Below are 23653 nucleotides of genomic sequence, written 5' to 3' on the forward strand. Positions count from 1 at the left end.
CATTCATGCTCATGCCATCCCATATGGAAAAGATATATATAAATCTTATAAAGTTTGTATCTGTCTTGTGTGAAACGTGTATGAAAAGCATACAAGAGTGAAAACAGATATAAGATCCCTTGAAAAATTATATAATGAAACTTGTATGTTTTGGATACTTACTAAAACAATATATGAGTGTAATGAGAAAGTGGCCACTTTCATGAGTAAATCATGTAAGTTTTTACTATTTCTTTTCCATATGGGATCGTACTACATACACGCTACTGTAATTACTATTAAACATTATGTGCACAGTACTTAATTAATAATCATATTTTACCTTCACATTATAACTCACTGCAAATTTAGTTTAACTAACTGCAATTGGAAGTTAATTATTATTATTATTTTTTAATGGCATTCACTGCCTCTTGTGCTAAATTGATCTTTTTCAGGTCTTCATTTAGCTTTTGCGTCAGAAAATATTCTACAATCTCAGCAGACTTAAATTAAATTTTTTATCCTTGCTGGCGTTCACAAAACCATAGAAGACATACTAACATGGCTCTGTGGATAGTTATCGGGGTGTGACTTTCACATCATTCATGTGCATCGAAGAGATAAGCACAGTGTGTCAGCTGGCATCAGTTCTTTAACACCCTGGCCACAGAAAAAGTGGATGCAAAGACATTTTCCATAAAAGCAAAAGGGGAAAAAAAGTCAGGATGAGGATGAAAGGTGGGTGGCAGAGATCACAAGTTTTCCTGTGGTTATTGGGAACGTCGCGTTCAGCATTTTGTGTTGATGTGTTTTCACTTGAAGATTCATTCACTTTACTTTTTCTTATACTCACTGGCTAAGTTAAGGCAGCAAATACAGTTTATGTACATGTGGGCACCTAAAGTGCTTTGTTAGGCTTAGATACGCCATGTCTTAAAGGCCTTGGTGAATTTTCTACTTCTACATTGAGATAAAAATGAGGTTGTTGTACTTTGCCATAACAAGCTCAGAAACATGGACTCTGTCAAGATACTTTAGATGGCACTACCTTGGCCTTCATCACACATTAAACAAATATGTATACTGCTTTCATGACTGTGCACAATATCTCTAAAATGAGAAACATCCTGTCTCAGAAGGATGATAAAAGCTAGGGACACTTTTCAATTACAGATTCTATCACTTGTATTCTTTTCATATTTCCCCTGTATTAGCTTCTAGTTTAGCATGTGGCCAAATCAGGTGACCCTGAACCAAGTTTATGCTGCTAAAGGCTCAGGCTGCTGCAAGACTTCATGTGATATACTGTGAAGCAGCGAGTATTTCTTCTCTCCCAGTGTCCTTTATATACGACTAAATTATCTTCTCTCTCATATAGTCTGTTTTGTCCAGTCTCTCTATGCTCACTTTCCCCCCCGCTCCCTTCACCACCAACCGGTCGGCAGATGGCCGCCCCTCCCTGAGCCCGGTTCTGCCGGAGGTTTCTTCCTGTTAAAGGGTAGTTTTTCCTTCCCACCGTGTTTACTCACAGGGGGTCATCTGATCGAGATTTTCTCTCTACTACCGTGAGGTCTTTAACTTACAATGTAAAGCACTTTAAGATGAATGTTGTTGTGTTTTGGTGATATCCGGTCGTTAAGTCTGACGTCACTAGCCGTGTCTGGACCTAAACTCCGCTGCAGGTCCATATATCAAACGATCACTATGGCATTACTGAGAGTTGAAAAACTGTCTAAAGTCTTTCATCTTTAATAAAATGATCAGCGTTCTGCTCTACCAGGTGTAACAATTGAGTTTAACATCCAGGCATCCATGAAAACGGAATTTATGACATTTAACGGAGTTAGAAGCTAGCAGGAAGTTAGCTCGCTAGCTTCTATCTAAATACAATATAGCATGTTCTGACTGCGGGATTTTGGAAACAAATTAAAACGTACAGCTCTGTTATCACTTCCAACATAAATGAAGACAGAAAACTAAACAGCAGTGACGTTTGTAGGGTTACTGAAGTTTGGCTAGCAGGTATATAATGATGTGCTACGTGACCGCTAGCGACACAGCTATGTTAGCATAATATAAACAAGCTAACTTTCTTTCCACTCAATAAAAGTTAACGTGAGTGTTCTCGGTGGTCAGGAACAAATGTAATCGCATGGCAGGATGCTATAAAAGGACCAAACTTCAGCCAGGAGAACAACTGAGATAATCCATCCACAATACGAGGTTAGTCATTCATATACTGCTGCATGGGCTGGGCTGTAGTTACATCCTAAGGTTTTAAAAACTGAGCTTAAATAAATGATTAGCGGTAATAAAAGCCGAGGGAGGTCAACAGTGATCACTGACTTTTTGAGATTAAATAGAAGAAAATACAAAACATTAAACATGTTAATAACACAAAAGCCATATTAAACGCAGACTACTTTAGGCCCGGAAGTAGGATTTGTCACGTCATCACTTAACGACTGGATAGCAGCAGTATTCAACTCAATGGGAGTGAGAAGACATTCTCCCTTCTCACAAAATATACAGCCATTGTTCGACTGTGACTGGTATACGCAAGTCTGTGGTCAATAAAATTGCAAATACTCTCTGATCTTTGTAAGCAACTGGAAATATTGTTCCTTTTGTTTTGTGTTCCCCCAGCAGAGAAAGTGGATTAGACTGTGTTTTTGAAATAGAGGCTTATTCTCAACCTGTCTCATTTCTTGCCCACTCTGGTTTTATTTTTAACTTTTATGTCCTCCTGTTCTTGGATCTCAAGCAATTACATTGGTTTGTACAATGCTACTGAACTATAAATTATGAGCAAAGTTATTGTAAAGCACAGGCTGTTATTTTATTTCATTATTTTTTACTGTCTGAGCTAAAAAAAAAAGCAAAAACAATATGACTCAACCAGACCTGGATTGCAACAGAAAAAACATGAACTCATGCGATAATAAAGCAGAACTGGTTCTAAGAATTGCACTTATCTCAGACCCATAAAATAAATAAATAAAATATTGGCAGCTAAAAATCCCAAATTGTCAAGCCCTCTCCAGTCTTCTGATTTCCCTTCTGTGGATGAAAGTAGACAACATCTGAGGATTTTCAGAGATTACTCAGCAATCCAGCATCTGTCAATAAGAAAGGAAGCAAATGGTTCAATGGCAAACCTTCGTGCACTTATATGCACTCCATGCTATGGTGCATGAACCTCATTAGATCATTTACTGTAGCATGGATGAAATGTTAAGAATTTCAGTTCACTTGCTGTCTTGCGAGCACAAAAAAGCACAAGCAAAAACACAATAAGCTGCCATGTGTCTGTCAAACAGAAGCGCATTAATTTTATTAACAGCACGAGAAGAACGGCTCACCTTCAGATGCCTTTTCTTTGGAGGTGAAACAAATTTACACCTTTGCTATAGATGTGCTGTGCCCTGAAAAGACCTGACATCTGTTTCTTCATCAGTGTTGCTATTAAATAATTTGTTAAGACTTCAACAAGCTAAGAATTTTCATTTTTAATAAGTAGACCTACCCCCCCCACCCCTTTTTTTCTCTTTCCCTGTCTACGGTTAAATTAATAGCTGGAGAACACCACAAGGCTGTGTTGCTGTATTAATTAAAGAGGGAAATGTTGACAACATGAAATGCTACGCCTATCTGTTGTTTGTGGCTTCGTGCTTTATCTCTTTTTCTCCCAATAAAGGTACTGGTTAGTAAAAAGCAACAAACATGTGACTAAAGGGCATTTACCAGCGGACTGAGATAGTCAGAGGTGAGGGTCCCTCGGGGACTATAAAAATCTCCCACACTGATCCACATTATTGCCACTTAATTATTATTTATACCATCAAGTCATGCAAATTAACATAACAGACAGCAGCAATTGCTCCAAAACAGTAGAGTGCTGTGTTTGTTTACCCCGAAAGATCTAATTATCTGCAGTCTCTGTAGTCACACCCTTCCCCAGGCCCCAGACCTAAAACAATTAAGCTAAAACTGTTTTATTTTGACTTTTCGTTAAATGCTATGTTGTGGATCTCGGCATGGTAGAAACCCTACGGAGCACGGCGGGCAAATGAAAGAAAAACATCTTGGACTGACATGAAAGGTGCGGAGCGAGGAGGGGAGGAACGTCTCGATCTGGAAACGGCGTCTCACACGGTGAGAGCCTCAAGGTGTTCCGCGCCGCACTTGAAAACACTGAAACATGACGACTTCTCCCCTTTAGCGTCCTATGATGTGCATCGCCTGCTTCTAAGTGTAGGCAGTTTAGGAGCAGTTAACAGAAAACCCAACGGATCCCTGTTGAACCGGTAAGAGCAAAGGATGTGTTGAGGTGCTAAGGGAATGAGGGCTAAGTGGGCTGTGAATGGTTGGAACACTTGGAAGTCAAATCTGTCAGGTTGACACTGCTATTTGCATATTTGGATGGTTAGAAATGTGTCAGAGATGGAGTCATTCTGAGTCTTGCAGTCAGTCTTGTTAAACTACATAACTGAGGAATAGATGAGATTAGACGTTAGGCCATCCGGTCGTTAAGTGATGACGTGACGAATCCTACTTCCGGGCCTAAAGTAGTCAGTAACCCTACAAACGTCACTCCTGTTTAGTTTTCTGTCTTCATTTATGTTGGAAGTGATAACAGAGCTGTACGTTTTAATTTGTTTCCAAAACCCCGCAGTCAGGACATGCTATATTGTATTTAGATAGAAGCTAGCGAGCTAACTTCCTGCTAGCTTCTAACTCCGTTAAATGTCATAAATTCCGTTTTCATGGATGCCTGGATGTTAAACTCAATTGTTACACCTGGTAGAGCAGAACGCTGATCATTTTATTAAAGATGAAAGACTTTAGACAGTTTTTCAACTCTCAGTAATGCCATAGTGATCGTTTGATATATGGACCTGCGGCGGAGTTTAGGCCCAGACACGCTAGTGACGTCAGACTTAACGACCGGATAGTTGTGTTCTTTTTGAAGTTCAATATGTGCTGTTGAACCACATTCGCACTGAAAGGTTGGCATATATGGGTGAGCTGATATCTTAAACGAGTATAATATCATAATATAATATATAAAGTTTTCATGAATAGAGCTGCGATTAGCTCTATGCTTGCTCCAAGTAGTTTAATAGCTAAAAAAGACAACAACAGAGGAAAGATTACAAGGTTTCCCTTCCTTTTCACCTTTTTTACCCTCGTCAGTCACACGGTGGCTCGGGTGTGGTTGATGAATAAAGAATTCAAGGGTCATGTTACAGCTTGTCAAAACCCATTATCAACGAAGCAAGCAGTGGTGGTAGGCTAATTATGTTTAAGAGCAATTCAATTATAAATTGATTTACTCCACATACTGCTATAAAAGGCAGCTCATAATTTGCTAGTTTGAACAGATATTTCATTTAAAGTGATACATGATGTAGGGACCTAATAGACAGCAAAGCTTTAAAGCCTCAAACTTAAAGAGAGCTATAGTACTGTGGAAAAGTTTCGAACCACCAAATCTGAGAGATCCATCGGACATGCCAGTGGATTCATCTACTGCTCACTGAAGCCTCATCAGAAAAGAAGCATGAGATTTTGACCCATCCCATAATACCATCTGGAAAGAGTTTCATTTTCTAGATGCTAATGATCCCAAACACACTGCATAGAAAATCACACGACAGAACACCATCAGTCATGGATTGGAGTCAGGTCCTCAGCATTACGGACGCAGCGTGGGATCATCATTACGGAGGACAGAACAAAAGGCAGCTGACATCCAAAGAAGAGCTTTGAATGTCCTTTAATAAGCCTGGAGAGCTATTCCTGAAGACTACTTAAACAAATGACAGGAATGCTTAGCTAAGAGCGTTCAGACCACCAAATATTGACTTTCAAGATTATAGTCTTTACTGTTTCTGTATTTATGCTTGCATGTTTCAATAAATCACTGGAACCATTTCTCTCATTGTCTTAGCAAAACATAAACAAATGAGGGTTGGCTCAAGACCACCACACTGTGGATGAAACAAAGTTTTGGCTTTATAAAGAAGTAAACTTACTTGTTACATAACTACTACCAATAGTTATGTAACTACAGTGCAACAAATACATGATTAAATTCACTTTCCATGAATCACTAATCAATATTTTTGTGTTATCAGTCTGTTTACTGGGAATTTGGGCATTTACTTTATTTTGCATACTGACTTCAGCACTTCCTCAGCAACCCTGGTTTCACAAGCAGCTTGGCAGCTGTTTTGCGCCAAAAAGAGTAGATGGCATGCCACGCAGCAGACAGACACAAAGTACATCTAATATATGTATCGTGATCAACTACTCAGATCCTCTCTTACTTTTGGCTCACTAAAGTGCAAACTGCCTCAAATTTATTATGCACTAAATAGCACATCAGTGAACTAGGAACGAAGCCATTGTCATAATCCGTCATTACCCAAGCCTAACCTCTGTTTCACGACCACTGTCAGTTATATCGGAAAAGAAAGCCAACTGACACATTTGCAGAATTTTACAAGGATAAAAGCAGATTCATTTCTGGAGCTACATTCTCACTTGAACAATTCCCGGATTTGATAATTGACAGAAAAGTCCACCACTATGCACTCAAACCTCAAAATCATTTAGTGATAACAAGCTACCACTGCTGTGTGCAATCTGTAAGCCTTGTGATCAATGGCACCCTTCTTCTCTCAAACTGCCTGAAGCCACCGGTGTGATTATAGGCCTATGGAGGGGTAATAGCGGAGCCCTTGATTCTGACTGTGCTATAGTCATCAAAAAGCCTGGCCTTATTCTGCCATATCCATCTCCCACTTACTGGAAACCTCTTAATTGATGGATGAGGACGTTATGGGAAATGGCAGGAGTCGTTATGGTCGTGATTTTCCTTCAAATGTATCCGCCACTTGGCTGGTGGAGAGAGGGATGAACGACAACCTTCTTGGACCCTGAACAGGCAGAAAGATACGTGGGCTGGCGATGCCACATAGGCAGGGGGTAAAAAGTGAAGGTTGGATGATTGATAGGGACTTAAAATGGAAGAGGGACACCCACCTCCTCTCATCACGCCTATAGCCACAATGCCCGTAATTTCCAGTTGGTGAAATCAGGAAGGATCTAATGAAAAAGGACTGTGCTCTTTTCCTCGTTTTCGCAGGCTTTCTCATTCTTGGTATGTCTCTGTTCTTCCTCGTTATTAGCATCCAACCACTTTCACTGCAGACGATTTCTCTATTGACAAAGTGTACTAATGAAATGTCACCTCTGACAGTTGGCGGACAGGATTGATGTGCCAGAACTTTTTTCACTTTATTTGAATTTCCCTTCCCTGCACTTTTCTTCACATTTTCTCTCTTGATTTTTTTTCTCCCATCTATTTCACAACACTGGAAATTACATTTTTGTCACTGCTCATTTGTAACCCAGAGTGATTGTGGAAGTTCAGAAATATGTCATGCAGGCAAGTAACGGCCGTAATGCCATACCTGGAATCATTCCACTGTCTAAATAATACAAAGTGTTCAACATGTGGGAAAATACATTTCAACATTTACAAATGATGTAGATTTCTTCTAAAGACAATATTAGTAGTAAAGTATTTTTTTCAATAATACCTTATTTTTAAAAAACACAAATCTACAAAAATTGAGTAATTAACTAAATATTTAAACCCTACAAGTTATATGCATACTATGAATATCATAACACAGATATAACAATATAATAATTAGGAATAAATAATTATTAGTAATACAGATATTAACAATACAGTGCAATAAGGTAATTTGTTGGTTAAAGACACATTTTTTTTTAGTTTTGCCTCTGTACACTAACATGGTGAAGTTCAGACTTTCAGCTTTAATCCAAGGAGCTTTTACAAATATTTTGCATTAACTGCTTAGGAATTAATTGCCCTCAGTTTTAGTGGATCAGTCGTAATAAGACTGATAAGCAGCTTCATGGCCAGATTAGGCCTGTTATTAGGTTGTTGTTAACAAAAACACGATAGCTCAAGTTAATTCCAAGTGTTGAATTTGTCTTTTAAAGCTTTTCACTGGAATTTTAAATGGTCGGCACAAAGACTTGTCAATGTAATGAAGGGTGGACATCAGTAAGATGAAAAATCCCAATCCCCAGGAACTCTGTCATTTTGGACAGGCTCAGAGTACAGCCATGTACTCTGAGCCCTCAACAGGAGCCAGTTGTCCCAACACAATGAGCTGGAGGAGGTGGTAGCAAAGAGGGAGGTTTGGCCGTCTCTCCGTCAACTGCTGCCCTGTGACTTGGACCTGGATAAGTGGCAGAAAATGGATGTATGGATGGCATTTGGTACAGTGCATACACTAATGTATTATGTGCTTTCATTAAAGCCCAACCTTGTTTTTCAGAGGTGGTTATGCAGGGTGAAAGTGAACACAGCACATCTAAGACTTTGCAAGCCAACTTCCACCAACCTAACAATGTATATAAGTTACATTCAAACTTTCTTTTGATATTAGGTCACCGAACTCACGAAGCAAGCAACCATAGTGAAAATCCATAATTCAGTTTTCCTCCCTTTCTCTCAATGACAAGCCCACCTGTCCCCAGCAATGCAGACCGAACACTTCACAAGTCCGCTGCATGAGCTGCTTTCTCTCAGTGTGCTCAATACACGCTAGGAAAGCAGCGTGACTGAGTGAAACTTGAGAATTGCCTTGAATCGCATGCTGAGCTGCATCTCATCGTGGAGACGGAACATTGCTTCTTTTTCTGTACAAAAGCAAATTTCAAATAAAGGACTGGTTGTGAATGAAAGCAGTTTATTGACTATATAATGGAACTGAAAAAAGCCAGTGAGCTTTTAGAGGTTCAAAACTGTGTTTACATTTTAAGAGATTCTCCTGGAAGGTAACAGTAAGGTCAATGACATTCTTTTTGGTTAGCAATCCCCTATTGTGGTATAGTCCATAAGTATTTGGACTATTTGTTGCAATATTGCCTCTGTACACCACCACAGTGAATTTGAAATTAACCAATCGACACGTAGGACTATTTTCAGAAGTTGCATTCAAAAACAGGGAGGCCAGATTCAATTTTACCGTAAAACATCTAAATGAGGGAGCCTAGTTCTAGAAATCAAATTCTTTGAAGACATGAAAGCAAGATTAACTTCAGAAAAGGAATAGCTCGTGATTCCAAGCATGTTGGGGTCGTTATGCTGTGGTCACGTATGGCTGTCCCTGGAACCAGGTCAGTGTTTATTGGTGATGTGACTGCTGATAGATGCAGCAGGATGAATTCTGAAATCTCGCCACAGATTCAACCAAATGCAAAACCAAAGAGACTGACTGATTCACAGTCCAAACAAACCCAAATAATCCTACAAAAGCAACCAAATAGTTTTTTAACACACAGTGATGGGATATTCTTGAAAAAAAAGCCCACGGCCATGCAGCAACTGAAGGTGGCTGCAATATAGGGCTAGCAGAGGATCTCAAGGGAGGGGAAACAGCATTTAATTGAGTTCTGTGGTTTCCAAACTTTTTCAGGATGCGATATGCATATGTAGCAGAGTGGTAAATTAATAATAATATTTTGCACTTCAGTTAACCAAATATCCATTTAAGGTTCAAAAAGGGAGTCTTAAAATGTCGTTTCTTTGTTTCCATGTATGGTAAGACGAGAATGTTATTGAGTTTTTCAGTGTTATTGCTTGTGCTATTTCTTTTGTTATCTGCATGTTGTGTGCAGTGCTTAAGGGTTAACTGCAGTTTCCCCCCCCAAAAAAAACTTAACAAGAAATGCATCTTGGGACTTCCTGTTTACTTTTATTTGTGGATGTGGAACGGGAATGGTAAATGGTAAATGGCCTGCATTTGTATAGTGCTTTATACTACATTCAGTCATTCACCCATTCACACACTGGCAATGGCAAGCTACGTTGTAGCCACAGCTGCCTTGGGGCGCACTGACAGAGGCGAGGCTGCCGGACACTGGCGCCACCGGGCCCTCTGACCACCACCAGTAGGCAAACATGGGGTTAGCATCTTGCCCAAGGATATTTGGCATGCAGCCAGGAGGCAGCCTGGGATCAAACCACCGACCTTCTGATTAGTGGCTGACCTGCTCTGCCACCTGAGCTACAGCCACCCCACATTGGAATGTTGTGAAGGAGTTAAATTGTTGGTAAGGAATTGTTAAATATGCACATAACTCGTTGAAACATACTGGTATAAAATTGATGCATTTGTAAAACATCAGTATTTTAACAAGATGATGTATTTCTGAAATGGATTATGCAAAGGACCTGTATGTGCGGCCCGGAGCGGCCATTTCTGCATGCATGGGATAAGTTGCGAGATCATCTGTGTGCTCCAGTATTCCAAGTGAGCTGAGATTGCTGTGGAATGTAAGTGTTTATAAAAATGTATGTAACACTTCCACATTTTTTAAAGGAACTTTGTGTGATTTAGCTCTTTTTATTTTGTTCTGCACAGACAGAGGCCACTGCCATATTTTTGTGTTTTGTATTTTATTTGATTTCCTTTATTCCTCGTATTGTACTGGCGCCTTTTTGTTTAATCGTTTATTCTGTTACTTTGCCAAGTTACCTCTCATGCTGTCGATGTTCAGTACAAGTCCATATGGCAGCTGTTTGACAAAAGTAAAGGTCAAAGGACATTTTTGTTTATTCAGTCGTCATTGACAATAAAAACTGCACTTTAAGAACCCCAGTAATTGTGTCCTGGCTACACATAAAAATAGCTGTAATTCCCAAACACTATTGTTATAACTCTTGGATTAAGCCTGCACTTCAATCGTGTCTAGATTGTTTAATTTAAAATCCACCATCGTAGTGTACAGAGACAAGAATGCAAAAATCGAGTCATTGTCCAAATATTTGTGAGCATACAATAGAGCTGTTCGTACGACATTTTGAGTGATTAATTTATCAATTTAATTTATAACCAATACACAACAGTAGCTGTCTCTTTAATTAGACATCACTGTATGGCAGAGTCTTAACACTGGTAAAAGAAGCAGTTAACGCATGACGTCCGCACTCTTGCTTACTGGCTATGAATGGTGAGTGAACACTAAATCACACCAGGCAGAATCCTGCTGCTAACCTGCTCTGTAGGCTTTTGCACATCTCATCACACCCCAATCACATGTCATAGCAGGTATTTTGTTTTTGACAGGTGATGGAAACAACTGCTTAAATAAAGGGGCCCTTCACCCTTAAAAAAAACTTGGACAGGGAGCATCAAGGAACATTGTAGTGCCTCAAGTGTTACTGCAGCCACTGAAGAATGGGTATATTATTGTTGACACCAGGGTTTGATGCCTTCTGCTCAGGGCTCAAATACTGCTAGCTGTACTCTGACACTTTTATTTTAACCTCAAGCAGAAGAGAAGCACTGCCATACAACGTTAAATCAATGACTTATCCCTTTAATTTGCTCCCCTGTGCGGCAACAAGACCACGGAAAAAGTAAAAAAACTGAATTATGTCAAAATCTATTTTTTACAGCAGCCCTATTCTCCAGACTCCTCGGTGTGTCTTGAGGTTTGCGTCCAGTTCATGTGTTTCTAAAAGGAAGTAACTACGTGAAAGAATGAAAGTAGAAATAAAGGAATGAATGAATCTTACTCTGTAGCTATAAACAGGACAGCCTTGAGTTTACAAGATTTCACTTGCTGCCTGACCTCCCTGCCCATTTAATCGAATCTTTCAGAATTGTTCTTATTTTTCAAGGGCTACGCTCAAGTTAGCAGGAGATTTCAAAGCTCCACAAAACCTAGATTTACATAGATAGATGACTTCATAAAGGGGAGGCATAAAGTGCTCAAAGCCTGTAGTCATCTTGATGTCTGATGAATATTATGCTTGACTGAATTTATATAGCACTTAAGTGTGAGACAGCGTGCTGTTACAAAGACCCCACAACACTGTCAGCCAAGTGACGCTCTTCAACTTTCTAATACAGAAGAAGAAATACCTGTTAACCCGAGTCAAGTGAAATATTTTGAATTTAAAAAGAATGTATGTGCACACAATGTCACTACCATGCCAGACGTATATGTCTCACCTCAAAGTTAGACCATGCAATACTCTGGAAACTGCAAAAAACCACAAGAGCTACATCTCAGACTCTGTAGGCTTCAGTTAGCATGATAAACTTCAGTATGGATTGTTTGCAGTTGGCAAACGTGAACTTAAGGAAGCTAATACGAAAGAGCTATACACTGGATTGGAGGTTAACAATGTAACATGTCCAAAAAACAGAAGGTAGCTATCTGAAAATACTGAGTGACCAGGTCTTTCCATCACTGCTTTTTCTGCATAGATGGCACAGGCATATTCCAAGGGGACAATGCCAGGAGTCATTGGGCTCAAACTGTGAAACAGTGGTTCAGTGAGATGGGTTTCACACATGAATTGGCCACCACAGAGTCCAGAACATAATGGAGAAGGCTTTATGCACCACTGGGACTCATCTTATCATCAGTATAAGCACTTTAGTGAAAAATTAACTCTGAATGGAGATAAATGTTGTGACATTTCACAAGCTTATAAAAAAAATAAAAAACATATGCCATCATCAAAGCAAAAGTTGGTCCAACAAGATATTAGTGTGACTTTTTTTTGGCCAAGTATAGCATGTGTAAAATGTGCATGGTCAAAGTTGGAGTAAGACTGTGATGACAGCGACATACCTTAGTTGGTACTGTGGAAGTTCTGTGGTGATGACTAAAAGAAAAACGATACAGAAGCAAAAGTCAGAGTCGTAAAAGAAAAAGTCCTCCCAAGCATGAGCAGTTTTAGAAATATTCTCCAAATGAAAAGAATACGTTAGTTTTTGTTTCAGGAGTTTGACCCAAAACATTATAATTATAATTCATGATTGTAAACCATTTAACGTTTGTCAGCACTTTTGTGGTTGCTTCTTACATTAGAATCTTGTATCCTGAATTAACTGGATTCACATATTGTTTTGTTTTTATTCATTTTTTTTGCTTGTCATTGTAGATATAAACTGCTTACCACCACTGTAAATGGGGGCTAGCCCTTAATGAGTTTTCAAGTTTAAATAAATATATATTAAAATATTTGTGTCCTGGAGACACCTTATTAATTATTAGTAAAACAAAAGAAGTCCAGTAGCATATATACTCCACGAGACTGAGAAAATTTGAGACTGAATGAAATATTACACCCTTACATAGGAGACCATAGTTTCCCATTTAAACCAATAAATGATGGTGGTGTCTCTGTGGAGTTCTGTGTACAGCACAAACAGAAAGTGGCTTAAGGCTTTTAACACCCTCATATTCTAGTTGACCATTTTGGCCACAAGCGGATGGAAACCTGTCTCCAAACAGTGACTCAAACTGTAGAATTGTTGCAAATGACTGCATTTCATTGTATAAAGAGACATATCGCCAACACATTGTAATCAGTCAGTCAGCACTTGAGTGACTCTGTTTGCAGGAGGGGACTAACTTTATGATGTTCTGGGTGCATCTGAATGTAAGTAGCTAATGTGAAGTTCTGTGTTTGCACAGTTGATGGTAACAGATTTGAAACGTACAGCAACAAAATTGTGATTTTTGCAGATTCATCAGCGAACCACCTCTATCACCAACAGATGCATGTTTTTACCAGCTTCATACTTTTCAGTCACAAACTGATAGACTGAGGCTAAGTCCACACGTACATGGGTATGTCTGAAAACTGAGATTTTCCGTTTTCATTTAAAAAAATAAAATAAATAAAAAAATCCCGTCCACACATGCAGTTTTGAAAAAATATAGAATTTTGCGAGATCTTGCAAAAGTTGAATTCCAACAATGGCGGCAGCTACTTAGTTGTAATATTACTCTTTCTGGGTCACAAAATAAAGTTTTAAGATATTTTGAGGCGTGAATGTAGTTGTGTAAACGTCAGATATCTGCTCGGCTTACAAGACATCACATATTTGCAAAAGTGCTCCGACGTTTTTGGAGATCTGACACCCACCATCTCGAAGCTAACGGGAGGTCGAGACCGACTACAGCCGGGAGGAACACCGCTCTCCGGGCACATCGTGCCTCAACCTCCCAGTCGGCTTCGAGCTGGTGGCCTCCGAAGAATGCAGCTAAAACCTTTTAGCCTTTTGCGAGATCCCGAGTTAGTTTTGCGAGATCTCCCAAAAGTCCGTCTTAATTTTTTTTCTCCCATGTCCCTTGCGGGGCTCCGTAGTTTTGTGCCTTCACAAAACCTTAAGTACTTCAGAAAAGTTTTTGTTTTTCTGGAAAGGCAGCTAATTTTGTGTTACTTTTCAAGTGTCTTCAACATTTCAAATGTTAATAACTAAAGACAGTATTTTGGTTGGTGTAGACTCACAACTTAGGAATGAACAAAATGCATACAGCATACATAAATTTAATTTTTTTAAAAAAAGTAAATTTATTCAAAACCAACGTCGTGATTTGGCTTGTGACACCTTCGCACACCTTTGACGTCGCATGACAAAATCTCAGTTTTCCTCGTCCACACATAGAAGTTTTCGAAAATCTCGACCCTCGCAGGAGTTTTTAAAAATCTCAGTTTTCAGTGATCAAAAACACAATTTACATGTGGACAAAAGGTGCAAACGCATAGAAAAATCTGCGTTTTCAAAAATACCCGTGTACGTGTGGACGTAGCCTGATAGCAGACTGACTTGCTTTGAAGACAGCGAGTGACCGCAGATGGTTGCAGACTGATCTCCATATTCAAAGCAACCATTGCATTAAGATGTAGCATAAAGCACACTTACCAAACTGCCTTCCTTATTTCAGATAACCAGGCGTTGGGATGCACAGTCTTACGAAACATATAGCATGCTCTGTTCTCACACCCTTGATTGTGATAACTTTGCAGAAAGGGTCTTGCTTCTTTTAATGCTAATAAAATCTGATTAGAATTTAAAATATATGTAGGAAAAACATGAAGAAATCAAATGGTAAATATGAAGTCAAATAAACATTTAATACATCATGTAGGAAGAAAATGCATGTCCTCGGTTAACAAGGCTGTTGGCTTGGCTTTCACGAAACTGCTTGTGAATTCAACAGCAGCAGTTTTAGCCTGTTGTTGAATCTACAAAGTGCACATAATCCTCAGCCGACATCAGTGAGCTACCACTGCTCCCGCTTCAGACGTGCAGTCAGTGAATTCAGAGGCAGGGGACATGCAAATCAACCCGTTTCTCTGTTCAGAAAACAAGAGCGGAAACATTCTTACGCTTTCATCTTTGACTGTTTTATTTGTTTACAAAATGCTCCCTCCCCCTTAATTTATGTTATTTGCATTTAGTGCAAGGTGCTTCGTGATAATAATGACATTTTTATTGCCAAGTCTCCTTGGCTCTCTCAAAGCGAAGATCACAGGCACATCCTAGAGCTAAAGTAGGATTACTCTGTAGTGAGACTCGGCACAGCAGACACCACATTAAATCACAGACTTGATTTGGTTCTAAGATGGAAACATACAAAGGAACAGAGCAATAAAAAATCAGGATACAATAAAAAAAAAAAACAATCCTCTTTGCGGAGATTTGATTTCGGGGGGGGGGGGGGGGAAGGTGCGCGTGGGGTGCCCCTGAGTGACTTTTTGACAGCTGTTTGTTTTTGAAGAAGCACCGGGCTAATTTATTTATTTCTCTGACACATCACTGGATATGTAAAGCGCCTCGGCTCTGTTTGCTCTTCGTACAAAAAGAGCCAGTGAGCCCTTTTATTCATTGTTTGAGCAGCGGGAAGACGTGGTCTGTAATATTCATGAACATTTTGCCTACTTAAATGTTGAGTGCCCCAGAAAAAGGAAAAAAGAAGAAGAAGAAGCTACAGGTAATATTAAATGCATGTGCCTGTCTAATATGGTATCATGCAAGATAATCAATGAGTTAACGTGGCCAATGCATGCCACTCCCACTTTCAGAATTAACTGCTTCGGCTGGCTCTCAGGCTTCAAAGCCAATTTGCTCTCCTGTAATTGAAGGAGGAAGCTGGGAGCACAATGGACTCGAGGCGATAAGTTGATTAGAATTGATGACTGCGTTCAGTGTCAGTACATTTCTTGTGCAATGGAACGGCTGCATACCAACAACAGAAACGTTGAATTAGTGTGAAAAAGTTTTGATTCCATACCTTTTTATCTGCCTTTATTGGCACTTTTATCCTTCTGAAGCGAGCCTTACAATTTTTTATAGACACTCAGAAGACTCAGGTGAAGACTTTTCACCTAAGATAGCTAATACGCTTTTCAACCTTGAATTTAATCAATTATATCAACTTGCAGTCTGAGTTTTACTCATCTGCAATTTGCTCAGTCCGAATACAAGAAAACAATGTGCAGGCAGAGTCGCTGCATGTTGCAAAATGTTAGGAGTTTACACGGGCCGATAGGAATCTTTGTGCAACACAAATTTTGAGCGTCTCACACACGGCGTTTATCTGCCGAAGGCTTTGTCAATACAACCATGACTTTTATTAATTTCACTGCTCCACTGAGGCATTGATCAGAGCTTCCATCTTTCCTATGATCTCATTTCAGGCTGTAATGTGAAACTACAGGGTCAATAAAGACATCTTATTTAATTCCTATATTTGGTCCAGTGGTTTGTGGAACTGATCTCTTTGATAACCATCTTCAGTTTCATTGAAGGGCTAGTAATACTGTAGCTGCAACCACAGGCTGTGTTGCCGTGAGACGTTTTCCTAGTTTAAAATGACAAGCCCCTTTGGGCTGCACCCTTGCTGTCTTATGCTGTATTACATTTTGTCCAAGTTTGGGCCTGCTTAGTGTCAGTTTGTGTCATATAACATTCTTATTGGTAGCGTCACATGAACATAACTAAATTTAATCTTAGCCTATTTAATGAGCAGGCTCATTTTAATTCCAAAAGCTTTTAAGTTGTAGTATCAAACCAAACACATTCCAAGAGACCATTCAGCAACCCCCTGGCAGCCACCAGGGGGTTGCTCTCTAGAATAAAATGTAGTTTTCTTGACTTGTTTTAGGGTGGTTGCTGGCAGTTGTTAGGTCGCAAAGAAGTTCGCAGCATTGCACCTGCATTAGCAGATCACCACCGTTGCCCCTAGTTTATATGAAAGATGGAAACTCGTGTGCAAACACCTGCTAGCTGCTGAAGAAACTACTGTGGAAGCTGAAAAACACCAACCAATAACAGAGACATTTTTCCTTCAAAGTAATTCAAACGAACAAGAGAATGTGAGGATTATAAAGTTACAAAATGAGAGCTTGAACTAATAAAAATAGAGTATGAAGAGCTTTACATATACAGTCACAAAGCACTGTACAACAGAAAAGAGGAAAATAAAGGAGAAAATTACACAATAAAATAAACAGGTAGTTTACATCTGAGATAATTAACTCACATGTACAATTGCATTTTTTTACAACTAGCGTGGTATACCCATGTTGGCCATTTTTTTTAAAAACACCCGCTTAAGGCTGTCAAGGCTGTCCAAACGCACAAGGGAAGTGTTTCTGTGGAGACAATAACCCGACGGACCAGTTGCAGGAACCAAAATATGTTAAGAATTGCTCTGGGAGACACTTAAAAGAAGTGGAGGATCTATCGGTTTTGTGAGGAAAGAAAAGATGAGAGCTAAGCGTGTTAGCCTATTAGCCTAAAAATCCACCATCAGTATTATATGAATCATGAGATTAAAACACAGTTACCTAGCATGTTTTGGTGCCTGCAACTGGTCCGTCGGGTTATTGTCTCCCCAGAAACACTTCACTTGTGCTTTTGGAAATCTGTTTTTTCCTATTCCTGTTTTGTTTTGTCCTATTTCCGTTGTCGTTTTTCCTATTTTCATTGTGTTTTGTGTGCTTTTGCAGCGTTTTTCTTACTGCTGGTGTTTTCTTAAGTTGCAGTCCATTTGGCCTCTCAGGGCCACCGTATGTTAAGACTCTTGTGGACTTTTAAGGTTATGCTGACTTCTTTTATACTGTGTCTAAAACAAATTTATAGCCCTGTATCATTTATCAAATCATCTGAAGTCTTAAAAAAATAAAAAAAATTCCTCCAATAAACTGCCCACTGCCAGCACAGACATAATTTCCTTTCTAAAAGGCATGTCACACTGTTCTTTTGTCTTTCTACAGAGGTCAAAGCTAAGAAGAGACTGCACAAAAGAACAACGCTGATAAAAGTGATATCCTCTATATTAAATGCAGGGAAAAACATTGATATCGCTGCCCTGCTTTGCCTATTCTTTTTTTATCAACACAACACAGTATCATATCGGAAAACAAACCTCGGAGAAAATTCTGGAGAAACTCTGTTATGTGTGATAACGCTGTAGCGAGGTGCCCTTTACTTGCAGATAGGGCTTATAATGAGGTAAAAAACAGGGGAAAACATTGGATTAATAATACATGGGTCATTTGTAAATCAATGGAGGGGCACTAGGCCAGTGAATAGGCTTGAGGATTTATTCTGATTACAGAATGGCAATAAAGGACCATTTACAACCTGAATGGGACAGCTAGTAATTAAGGAGCTGCCTTAAAACAAAGAGGAAAAGAGTTCTGCAGGAGTACGCCGTTAACTCCGGGGAGAACCACTGCATGTTAATGGACATGCTGTATTTCACCTGCAGTTGGTGGACAAGAGCAAGAAAGCTGGTCCTCTAGGAAAATTTGCAGTAGACATCCATCTTATTATAATATTTGGACCGCACTGCAGTATAGCACCACTGGCCTGCTGCATTGTGAAGTCGAATGCATTGGAAATTGAGTGAACGGAGCCAAAGGGGACAAGCAAGTTATGCACGAAAAATCAACATAGTTAAAAATTTACACCCCATGTTCTAAAATAATCCAGGCTTGTTGTCAAGCGTGCAGCCATTTTCGTATTAATTATGACTCATTCTTTGGGCTAGTCTAATTAACTTCCACTTTATTGTACCAAATTGCAAATACACCAACTATTGACTACATTAGTGTCAATATGATTTTATCCCCTTGACAGCATGATGGATTAAGTGCTGGTGGCTGTGGTCAGCCACCTCTTTAATTGGTTTGTCTAAATGTTTTATGAAATCAAGATAAAATTCAATCAATCTCTTGAAATTGCTGATTCAGCCTAAACCGCAGTGGACATTTTGATTGATGTCCACGGCCAAGGGGGCTGCAAAGGTGATATGTGCCTGAGTAGCAACAGCTCAAGGTTAAATGGTGCTAGGAGAGTGTTTTTATGACAGGAGGGGCGAAACGGCAGCGTGCGCACACACACACACAGCGAGAGAGAAGCCTGTGGGTTTTACTGCAGGACATGCTGCTGCTGCTGCTCCTGCAGCTAGAACAGCAAAGCTCCTGACGCTTCACAGATGGGTTGTGACGTTTAGAAGATGGAAAATATGGTTTGATCAATCTAACGCCCCGTGCAGGATTGACTGCGTTCGCCAGATATTTCGCAATCAGTCCATTAATTTCACCATCTGACTTTCAATGGAAATCAATAGTCATAAAACTTTGCCAAAAGATTTGCTTTTATTTATTTATACATTTTGAAGCCTGGTTTGACAACTGTTTATATAGTTTTGAGCTCACAGTTGGTGATTTAAATGTGTTAGATAGAAGGCTAGAGCCGGCAAACGTCTCCTTCGATGGATTGGGTTGCTTTCACTGCTTTTATAGGACATAAAAGGGGCGAGCAAGAGTTTGATGCTGCTAATCAAATGCACTTGGGTTGTGTCCAAATTCATAGGCTGCATCCTCCTGAGGCCGCATTTGTAGACCCATTACGTCACAGCGACGCGCCGAAGGCTGTCCAAATTCGTAGACTCCTCCGAATGCAGCCGACAAATGCGTCCTCCTTTTCCCTGAATTTGAAGGATGGGTCGGGTGTTGTCCTTTGTGGCCTACCATATCCCAGAATTTATAGCGTGGCCCAGCCAAACTCCAGTTTCCCGCCGCTACTAAGTTTTATAATTACTCTTATTAATCTTTCTGGGTCACAAAATAAACATATTTTCAGGCGAGAATGTGGGTGTGTAAACTTCAAATATCTGCTCAGTTTATCAAGATATCGCATATTTGCAAAAGTGCTTCGACGTTTTCAGAGACATCTGTTACCCACCAGCTTGATAGCTAGCCAGGAGCTCGAGGGTCACTAGAGCCGCAGAGAACGGCACAACTCCCGGCACATCATTTTCAGATCGCCGCAGACTTTCGCTACTCGGGTTAAACATATTAGATTCCTATAAACATATAAGTCACTTAGACAACCTAAAAATGTTATTGTTTGGCTTTGTTGAGTGTTTTATTTGTTCGTGAGTAAATCGGTTTGGCTGAGATTAAAGTTATTAGATTAGATTAGATAAAATAAAACTTTATTAATCCCCCGGGTGGGTTCCTCCTTGGTTTTTACACAGCTGACTAAACTGATTAAACAGAAGTGTGAGACGGTCGAGAATTTACGCCAGTGTCCTGGTATATTTTAGATAGCAAGGAGAAGACGGCTGAGTTTATTAAAGTCCACCGAGACAGTGGTGACGTTAATCAGAAGTCTAGACCATCCAATTTCCCCATGGTAACACAATGTCACAACCTTCTCAGGAGTTAACAATGTCACCCCACAAATCATCACAATTCAGCATGTTAAATATTAAAGTTAGGCTTGTTTGGAATGTGAAAGTTTCTTTCTGTAAAAAGACTTCTGAAACAATGTCTGACCACACCTAAGCAGAGGTGTTTGGTCGTAAGTTTGGTCACTTTTGGTGAAAACCAAACATAGCAAATTAGCACAAACACCTATCATACCAGCATCTCCAAAAGTTGATTCTGTTCATCTGGACGTAGCGTTTTGTGGGAGAAACGTTTCGTCACTCATCCAAGTGACTTCTTCAGCCTCAGCTGACTGCAGGTTTCCCCAATTTTATAAACAGTAATGACTGAAACCATCCCACTGAAGGAACAATGGGCTGGGAGGTCAGTTCCTTAATCTTAATTATGCAAGACTATCATACCAGCAGTTAGCATGGCGGTGGAGGGGTGATGATTTGGGCTTGTTTGCAGTCATACTGCAGGACCTGGGCACCTTTCAGCCATTGAGTAGACCATAAACTCTACCAAAGGATTGTAGAGTCCAATGGGAAGTTACATGTCCAACAACTAAAATTTGGCCCAAACTTTTGTGGATTAACCACAAAAAAAAAGAATCAAGGTTTTGCAACGGCCCACTCAATGACCAGACCTTGACCCAATCGAAATGTTGGGATGATTGGACCTTAACAGAGCCGTGCATAGATGAATGTCCACAAACCTCAACGCACTGAAGCAATGCTATAAAGAAGACTGGGCCAAACTTCATGGGCAACAATGTGACAGAATGCAAGTAATACAGAAAATGATCGTTTCTAATGATTGCTGTTCTTTATATGACAGCAAGGCCAAGCTGCCATTATCAGAAATGCACCAATCAAGCTGTCCAACTCAAAAGTTCATCACACAACAAAAAGCAACAAGTAAAACGTTTTTGGCATTGTATATTTTCACACTGATGCCAATGTTTGTTCATGAAAGGACTGGACAAAACTGAAATTTTGACCCAGATGACAACATATGCAAACCTAAAAATGTCAACCTTTTGATCGAAAAGTTAAAATATCACCAGAATACGCCGCAGACAACCAAAATGTCAACGTTTAATACCTGTCCACCTAATTTATTACACCTGTCCAAACCAGGGTGGTGGACTATCCCAGCCAACACTTCCATCCTGAATAATCTACATGAGGAATAACCAGCATTACCATTTTTTTCCCCTGTTGGTCTAATCAATACAAGACTGAGCTCTAATGACGCCTCCACATGAAACCTCCTTCACTAGAGAAGATGGCACTACTCCACCCTGCATTAAAAAAATAAAAATACACTGAGAAATGCTCCGTTTTACCCTGATGTGATTTTTAGTGTGAAACTCTAATTATGCTTTAATGGGTTTTATAATTGCAGATAAATTGCTTATTTTGGACGAGGATTGATGTTTTCATTCAAATGAGATAGATTTCTAATTAAAAGCTAATTGAGCATAAATCAGGGAATTGTTTCACATTGGAAAAGACCAAAGGTAGCCACTGAGGGTTTTTTTTTCACATATCTGCACATTTTGCAGGTTGGGCTGTAATAGGAGTTCACTGGCTGCGTGCTGCTGTGACTCACCGTACCGTCGCGTAGATATTTTTCTACAGTGTGACATATGCTATCTGGGATGTCAGTTGAAATGAGAGGACGGCTGAAATGCAAAGCCATTTCCTGCTTGTTCTATTGTGGGGCTCAGCCATGTTGCTCGCCTATTGTATGGCTTCTTCCAAGTTATCTGTCAGGCCTGGCGAGCACCCTATTATTTTCTGCCTTTCTTACTGTCCCCTCTGCCAAAGCGCAACACTTCTGTCGTGCCATGTGATCAATCTGATTCTTTTGACACCCAGCGAACAGTATCTAGCTATCTGTAATGGCGGTAATGTTTTCTGTCACAAAATGGTCCTCGGAAAAAGGGTGTGGGAGAGCGAGAGAAAGCTACAGTGAGAATAAGAGAGTGAGTAAGAGGAAGAGAAGATAACAGAGAAAGGCAGACAACCTTTAGGAGAAATATCGCAGTCGAGTCTTTACCTAAAGTCAGAGCCACTTTTTATTGTTGCCTCTGCCTTGCATCTGCAGTCTCTTTCTATGTTTTAAACCTGTGAGTAAGACAGAAATCCAATCTCAGCCTCGGTGTGTACGTGCAAAGTGCAGCAAAACAACGTTATTTGAGAAGCTGTTAGTCCAAAGTGCTTTATTCCTATCGATTCTTTGAAAACTTTGAGAAAAGAATCAGCAGAGGCAAACAGAAAGGCATTATAATTCCAGCGCTACGTCTTACGTGTTGTCTTTCAAGGTGACACGGCGGCCCGCGATTACACTACACATGGCTTCACTGTCACTCCAGACTGACAAAGCTGTAAAGTGCCTCCTTAACCAAGTTGCACTCACAGAGAAAAGCCGGCACTGAATTCGACCTCAGTCGTTTCCAGTTTATAGCAATCCAGTGTCAAGTTGGACTGAACACAGAAAGTGTTTAAAGATGAAAACTCCTTTTTGCACGGGATTACTATTACCTGGGGATCTAATAATTGCACATGATGTCTGATCTTAATAACGTGAATCTGCCACATTTGCATTTTGTAAGGATTCCACTGCAAGTTTGTCACATTTTTTGTTCTCCATACTTGTCTTCTACTTCTTCCCTACACTAGACTTCTGGAAAGTATTGGCAAGTATAAGTGAAAGTTTGGAAAGCATGTGGTTGAAAATTTAGGAGGGTTCATGTTAGTACAGAGTAAGGAAACCCGTTGCAAGAATGAAAACGCCAAGAATGTCGAGCTTGATAACGTCCAAAGCCGCATCTGGTAAAGAATCTTTTGCCGGCTTCCAACAGAGTCGGTTATTTTGTGACAGCCTATTAATATTAATGTTACATCTCCAGCTGGTGATGTCAGTAAATGAGCGCGAGTGAAGCGCACACTTTGCTCATTCTGTCTGAATGTCCTGTCCGAAACATATGCATGTCAATGAATTAATGTCTAATGTCACGAAGACCACTGGTAATGCCGGATTAGGACTATGTCAGACTCTTTGGAGAGTAACACA

The sequence above is a fragment of the Neolamprologus brichardi genome, chromosome 3 (genome assembly GCF_056152115.1).
Source record: "Neolamprologus brichardi isolate AB-2024 chromosome 3, ASM5615211v1, whole genome shotgun sequence".
NCBI classification, from domain to species: Eukaryota; Metazoa; Chordata; class Actinopteri; order Cichliformes; family Cichlidae; genus Neolamprologus; species Neolamprologus brichardi.